We start from the raw sequence: 7,264 nt of genomic DNA, 5'->3' as shown, positions 1-7,264 counted from the left end.
GGGATAGCCAAGGCAGTTGTTTTGCTTTGGTGCGAATCTTTCTTGTTGGGGCTAGACTATTTATCTAATAAATTTATCTTTATAAGTATAATAATAAATTATTAATAAATAATTAATAATAAATAAATTATTAATAATAAATGTATCTTTATTTATAAGAAATTTATCTAATCTGAGATGAGGATTTCAAACCTTTATCTGGTTGGTTAGAGAGATGGAAAGGATGCCACAACATTGCGTTCAAAAAACAGCATGGTGTAAAGCAAGACACAGATGATTTTGCAGCTGAGCGATGGATGGCAGACATTTTTTCAGATATCATGAAAGAGTTCAATCCACACGTCATTTTCAATGCTGATGAAATAGGGTTATACTGGACAGCTATACTGGATGGAACATTAACATTTGTCTAGGCTGCTGGATCAAAGGCTGTGAAAGATCGAATGACCTTACTACTAGCTTGTGATATAGATGGCAGTGAGAAATTTGAACCTGTTGTGGTCGGAAAAAGCAAAAACCCAAGGTGTTTCAAGAATGTAAAAAAGTTACCAGTCACTTACAAAACTAACAAGAAATCTTGGATGACTGGTGAAATTTGGAAAGAATGGCTTCTTAAAATTTACAGCTGAATGAGAACTAAAAGAAGGAAAATATTGTTGCTGTGCAACAACTGTGCTGCGCATACTGATGATGTAAAGTTGATGAACAGTCTGCTGCTAGCAATTGAAAAGAAGTGGAAGACAGTGATGATGAGAACGATGTCTCTACTGCTCCAGTACACTTAATCTCTGGATATACTGCACAGATTCATGGACCAAAAGGGATGGGAGTCATTTTCCACTTTCTATGAACTGAAGGACATTGTATTTAATCTGCTGAAGCTGTTCAGACATCAGTAACAACTTTTTTCTCTAAACCACAAGGGACTGTATTGACCACTGTAAATGTTTTATACAGTGTATTTTTCAATAGTTTCTGAAATGTATCACTGTTTGTGAACATTGCCTTAACTAGCATAAGAAAACAGAAAAAAAGCACATGGTGACTATACAGGATACAATCTATTTTAGATGGAAGACATACCATACTGATTTCTATGCTAGACATGTCAGAAAGTACACAGGCTGAATGTTAAGCAGAATAAAACTAGAATAAAGTGAATACGTGCATAACTGGTGCTGAAGTCTGTGGCAGGTAGAAAAATGACACTGTAATACCAGTTTGCAGAGGCTTTTCTTCTGCAACTATAATACATACAGTAGCTGTATTAAACCTGTTAATGATAGACTTCCTGTTCACATAACAGCTACAAACTAAAGCTTTTCTATAAAGCTTCTGAAATCTATCATTGTACTTGTGTTTTTTTGTGTGTTTTTTGTGTGATTGTACTGTGTATCCAGCATTAATGCATAATAACTTATAGCCACTTTGCTTATAAGCATACTCCGCTTAACTGCATTAACTAACCTTGGTCCCGAGGCTATGCATTTAAGCGACGTCGACTGTAGTTTTAAAACCAGGTGCTAGAAATAGGCACTGAGACAAAACTTTTAAAGTACTGAGCAGGTAGGTGTTGTGGAGAGCTACTGCAATCTCTGCACTTTACTAGTGTCAGGCTTGCTGATGAATTAGTTTTCACAACAGCTGTAAAGATACCTGCTAGTAAATGAGTAAACAAGGTGATCTGGCAGCTGTTTCACCTTCTAGGCATAGGTATCACACACATAGCCACAACAATGTGCTGTTAGTTCTCCACATTTATCAATGCAACAAAGAATAGAGCTGATAAAATCCAGATTGATTGCAACATCAAATATTGCATTTAGAGTTAATATGCCAGCTGCTTAGTTAGGAGAAATGGTTTATTTAAAAATAAATGTATTAAATCTGAACTTGTTTGATAGTTAGTGTTCACTTTAGCAGGCAGCCTCACATAAGTTATCTATAATAAAACAACCAGTTAATATGATTTCTGAGAGAAGTGCATTTTTTTCCACTGTAACAATTTCAGGTAAAGCAGTAATTATTTCAATACAGTATTCCTAGAAGTTATGTAACCTCCTGCTTTTAGAATTACAAAGACTAATCTCTTCTCCAGCTGTTTCTTTACAAATATTTTGTTTTTAGTAGAAAGTTTCAGTACTGAAAGACATAATGATGTTATTTGAGGTTTCAATGAACCTGCAGGTTGGAAGATAATTTTCTGCTTTCTCATTCATAATTCATTTTGAAATCTCTGCAGGCAATCACTTTAAGCTGACTAGTGCATTATATTAAAAGCTGTTATAGTATGAATAGAGAGAACCCTGACAGCTAACTGGCTAACATTAGCATTTTAGGTGGTGTTATTATCTCAGAAAATTACATTTTTTCTGGAGCTATGTTACTTTACATACTATGCGAATGTTTATATGTGTATTACATTTTTATCTTAATAAGGATATATACAGCCACTGTGCGTATATGTGAATGCATATGTGTGTGTGTGTGTGTGTGTGTGTGTGTGTGTGTGTGTGTGTGTGCGTGTGTGCGTGCTTGCATGTGTACATTTGAATGTGTTTATGTGCATGTGGGAAAGTGAATGAGGGGGTTGCCAGCATTAACTACTGCAGAAATGTGTTGATTTGCACTCAAGGTAGGTAATAGTGATTCAGAGACATGGAAATTAGTTGATAATGGGGTCTTTCCTCATTGTGGGTAACAAATTTCTTAATCTCAAATTGCCACATTGTGTATATCTGTCTATCTATGTATCTATTTATATATTTGTGTGTGTGTGTGTGTGTGTGTGTGTGTGTGTGTGTGTGTGTGTGTGTGTATGTGTGTCAGCACACACATACACACACACACACAAAATGAGCATGCACACACACAAGCCATATATATATATATATATATATATATATATATATATATATATATATATATATATATTATATATATATGTTTTATATATATACATATATATATATATATAGAGAGAGAGAGAGAGAGGGAGATGTGTGTGTGTGTGTGTGTGTGTGTGTGTGTGTGTGTGTGTGTGTGTGTGTGTAAAAGCACACACACAACACACACATCCACATACATACATATGTACATACATACATACTTACATACATACATACAAAACACACTGGAAGTACTGAGTATTATGTAACAAAGTAGGCTTATTGTACACACCTAATCAGGAAATGGAAATAACAACAATGGTTGACTTCTCTGTCCCATTATTAAATAAAACACACTTTTTGACTTATAGTTTGACATAACAGTACATTTCTAGTATCTTGACAAAATTCCACACAACCCCTCCAGGAAAAAAGTAGTCAAAGGATTTTAGGTAGCAGCCCTTACCTAGGCCTCAGTTCAAGTTCTCTGTTACAGGTACTCTCCTTGGTAAACTCAGTCTAGCTTACTCTAGTTCATGCTTTCAGGATCTTCCTTTAGATAATCACCCATAGGGCGAGCTATCTTCCTCAAGGCTTTGAGTTTCGGAATCTCCTTCTATATCACTGTGATAAGAAATAAAGAGCTCATTACTGACTAATACAGAGCATTTTCCTGACTAATGTTTGTCAGAATGTTCTCACATTTCATACTGCAGCCCACATTAAAAGGCACATTAACCACTTTCTTTAGTCAGGATATTACATTCACCTCTCTCTCAGCACAAACCAGGAATTTGGACTCATAACAATGAATTGTTGGCATGGTCAGCCTTAGATGAAATGCATCCTGAGGCAAAGGATGTTGTGGTGCCTTCTGGTGTCCACTAGTACCCCTGCAACCCAATGTGTTACCACCACACATTTTCCCTCTGTCCTTCCCACATCCAGAGAGATTATTTCACTCATCCTTGTTTTTTTTTTCATTTTCACACAATCCCTGAGATTTATTAACAATCATATAGGCCCCACGTTATGCCTACATGATGTAAGCATGTTAGCATGATGAGCAACAATGCTAAATGAATATACATGCTGCTCATCACTCCTACAAATTTTCAAGCACATTTTCATGGCCAGCAATAGTGTTCTTAGCCATGGAAAGGTAGCTGCAGGCATGAGCATAGAATATAAACGAAATGTCTTGCATATTAGGGGAAAAAATACAAAAGGACAGGAATGAAATGGCGGAATTGTACACAAAATTGTGTTGTACTGAATAATTAATTAATGTTGATGGGGAAATGTTTAAAGTGTACTCATATCCCACAGACAAATGTGAAGAAAGTGTTTAAGAAGCATTTCTGACATAAATCCTGTAATACTGCTGTAATGATAATTAATGTAAATGACAATCCTGCAGTTATGAACATAAATAAAAATGGACATGCTAATAAAGGATGTGATAGGGACACAAAGCTGCAGTGAAATGAAAGCGACTAAAAATGTGATATACATTTTACTTAGATGCTTGAGTTGAGATAAGAGTTAGCAAGGATATAAGATACTTTATGGGATGAATGGATAGGCTGCGATTATTGCATATGAAATGTATATACATGGAATTTATGTATGCAGGCTGACACCGCTGCTGTATTCTCCACCTCAGCATCTATACACAAGAACAAAAGGACCTAACAGCTGTAATATCAGGTACATCAAAAATGGAAATGGCCCCAATAGGAAAGGGGTTTATCAGCTATGAGCATGTAATAGACAAGCAACTTTTGTATACTTACATAAATCACAAAAACAAGAAACAAGTGCAACCCCCAAAAGGGAAACAATAAAATACAAAAGCACTTATGAAGCAGTGTGCCCAGTGCAAAATAAGCAATTTATTAAAAGGCCAGCAAAAAACGTAACTCTTTAACTGAAACACCATGCTTTCGTTTCAAGGCTTCTACAGATAAAATTCCACATAAAATTGTTGCCTTTATACGTATATCAAAAAACTCCACCTATCAATTATACGCCATCCAGTAAAAGTCAAACACTCATTAAAACAAAACTTGAAACGGCACTTCAGACCAATGTATCAAGTACAACAAACGTACAGGTATGAGCCAAAAAGATTTTAATAAAACAAATTTGTCAGTAGCACCAAAAAACAGCACCCTAGCTCCTCGGCTCATTAACAATTACACAATTAACATTCATTGATTAAAAAATTAATTCTTAAATAAACATGTCATTATATCAGATAATACATGGAAATTGTGTAATTGTTTAATTAATTATTAAGTATGGCAACTGTGGGTATTTAAGATCTGTGCTTGTTTCTAAATAGTACTCCTTGAAGGCTTATGTGAAGCCAGGGTGCTAGGGTGCTGTTTCTTGGTGTTACTGACAGATTTGTTTTATTAAAATCTTTTTGGCTCATACCTGGATATTTGTTGTACTTGACTCATTAAAACAATTACAGATTAAAAAAAATAATCATAATAAATAAATAAATGCTGCATCCTGTATATGAAATGAAAAACTTGTAAATTTATAAATCAATGCATATATAAAATGTTATTGACTGGTGTCAGAGCCATGGCCTTAAGATCAATGCCAAAAAATGTGTTGTCATCCTCCTTGGGAAAAACCCAGATCCCTTGAATTTCCACATTGATGGTAGTCCACTGAACACAAAAGGTGTTATAAGAGATTTGGGAACACAGGTTGACAGCAACCTCTCTTTTGACCACCACATTGCCACTGTGGTCAGAAAGTCCTTCTATGTGGCACATCTCATTACTAAGGGTTTTGCATCCAGGAAGAAAGAGGTCATTGTCTTCCTCTACTCTTCCCTCATTAGACCAGTCATTGAGTGCAATGGCCCATTTGTCATGTACCTCACTAGACAGCTGCAACAACTGGAGAGGCCGCAAAAGTACCTCACAAAGAGGAGCCTGGGCCTTAAACACTTGCCCTATACAGACAGACTCAAAAAACTCCAACTATTCTGTCTCATATCGCTTACTTGGAGGCAATCTCTGCTTGACTTACAAAGCCATGTCTGACCCAGCTCTGTTAGAAATGCTACATCTAAAGAAATCTCAATCCCTCCACACCACACGTTCCAGAGACCTCAACCTCATTACCCCAATCAACAGAACATGCTGGAGGGACAGGTTCATAATCCAGAGACTGCCCATGCTATGGAATAGATTTCCAATACATGTCAAGCAGAGCACCTCACTGGCCTTCTTCAAGAGAAATCTTGATGAGTGGATGGGAAATAGAAAATTCACCCCAGGGATCACTCCAGTGGCTCTACTCGACAGAGGCACTGGAAACTAAGATTGTATGGCATGATGCCAGGGTAATCGTATGGGCTAGGCTTGTAATGGCTCCAGGACCATTAGCCTAATACACACCTATGAACCTATAAGTGAATTAAGAACTTAAAACTTTTCTGCATTTAAAACAGCAAAATATTAATCTTTCTTTACTGCCATATAGTGGCCAGAGCTCAAAAGTGCAAGTGAACATAGGAAAACTTCTTTTGGCTTTTCCAGGTTAGGGGTTGCCACAGCAGATCACCTGTCTGCTCATGATTGGCAGTGGAGTTCTACGGTGTCGAGTTGCCATTCTGGCGCCCAACCTTCCACAGAAGGCACACACATGCTCACACTAGGGCCAATTTAGAGTGTCCAATCCACCTACAGCATGTCCTTGGGAGGAAACCGTAGCACCCAGAGGAAACCCACACAACCACAGGGAGGACATGCAGACTCCGCACAGAAGGCACCACAACCAAGATTTGAACCAGAGAACCTCTTGTTGTAAGGCAGCAACGCTAACCACTGAACCACTGTGGCCGCCCAAGTGAACATCGAAAAACTAAAGTACAGAAATCTTATCCTATACCAAATAATTCACAATCTAGCCGCTCTCATTTTCTAACACCAGACTTATACTTAAATTCTCATTAAGTCCTGGACTTATACTAGCTTTCAGGATTAATTGCCAGTACAATTCATGATGCTCTATTTTGTTCTCCCAGGAACCCCCCAGTAAAATCAAAAGGAACTACTTTTATCATGAAAAACCTACATTTTGCATTGGGGCAACCTTTCAAATGCTTATATAAACTATTTTTCTCATCCTTAGTTTTATATCATAGTAATGTTCATACATTCTTCTCCTTAGGGTTCTTTTTGTTTTACCAATATAGAATGCATTACAGCATTCACAAGTAACCAGATACACTAACCCCTGACTATTGTAATAGGGAAAGGAAGTTCCTTTAATAACTTTGTTCCTACTTGTCAGAAAGACACTTTCTTTGTGGGCAATATAGGCACACTGGGCACATGCACCACACT

The 7,264-nt window shown here is 36.9% G+C and overlaps 1 long non-coding RNA gene across 1 annotated transcript in view; it reads left to right on the top strand.

Moving 5' to 3' along the window:
• Positions 1 to 741: 741 nt before the first annotated feature.
• Positions 742 to 7,264, top strand: part of LOC122797760 — a 1,000,965-nt gene continuing 994,442 nt past the window's right edge. Inside the window, exon 1 of the long non-coding RNA XR_006364198.1 lies at positions 742 to 940. This is a non-coding gene — a long non-coding RNA (uncharacterized LOC122797760). The remainder of the gene's footprint in view (positions 941 to 7,264) is intronic.

This window comes from Protopterus annectens, chromosome 1.part0 (assembly GCF_019279795.1).
Source record: "Protopterus annectens isolate FY-2018-M chromosome 1.part0, PAN1.0, whole genome shotgun sequence".
Taxonomy (NCBI): Eukaryota; Metazoa; Chordata; order Ceratodontiformes; family Protopteridae; genus Protopterus; species Protopterus annectens.
The sequence above is the reverse complement of the archived record's forward strand: the minus strand, read 5'-3'. Positions and strand labels throughout refer to the sequence as shown.